This window comes from Montipora capricornis, chromosome 2 (genome assembly GCF_036669925.1).
Source record: "Montipora capricornis isolate CH-2021 chromosome 2, ASM3666992v2, whole genome shotgun sequence".
NCBI classification, from domain to species: domain Eukaryota; kingdom Metazoa; phylum Cnidaria; class Anthozoa; order Scleractinia; family Acroporidae; genus Montipora; species Montipora capricornis.
This window is the reverse complement of record NC_090884.1, coordinates 54041876-54042274: the sequence shown is the minus strand read 5'-3', so window position 1 is coordinate 54042274 and position 399 is coordinate 54041876.

Below are 399 nucleotides of genomic sequence, written 5' to 3'. Positions count from 1 at the left end.
CTTCTCTCTTTCGTGAAAAAAATTGTGTAATCATCTGATTGGTTTAAAAGCCAGGTATTGATTACAAAACAAGTAAAAGTGAATAATATTTTATGACCCATGTATCGAAATTAAGTTATTTTTCCCTTGCCTCTCTCTCCGAAACAAAGGCAGTGACCCGCCATTTTCTTTTTAATATTTATGTCCTAACTTCAGGCAAGAAGTAAAACAAATTTCGATTTTCGCGCGAACGTCCTTAAGGCTTCAAGCTTTTATTTTATTATAGCTTGGTTCCCTTGGTGTATTTAACACAGTATAATATTTTTTTTGCAATGAAATCGTTTCCGCATTTCAAGAACTCAACTGGAGACTTGCACCCTCTCTCTCTCCAGTTGCTCCTCAACTGGAGACTTGCACCCT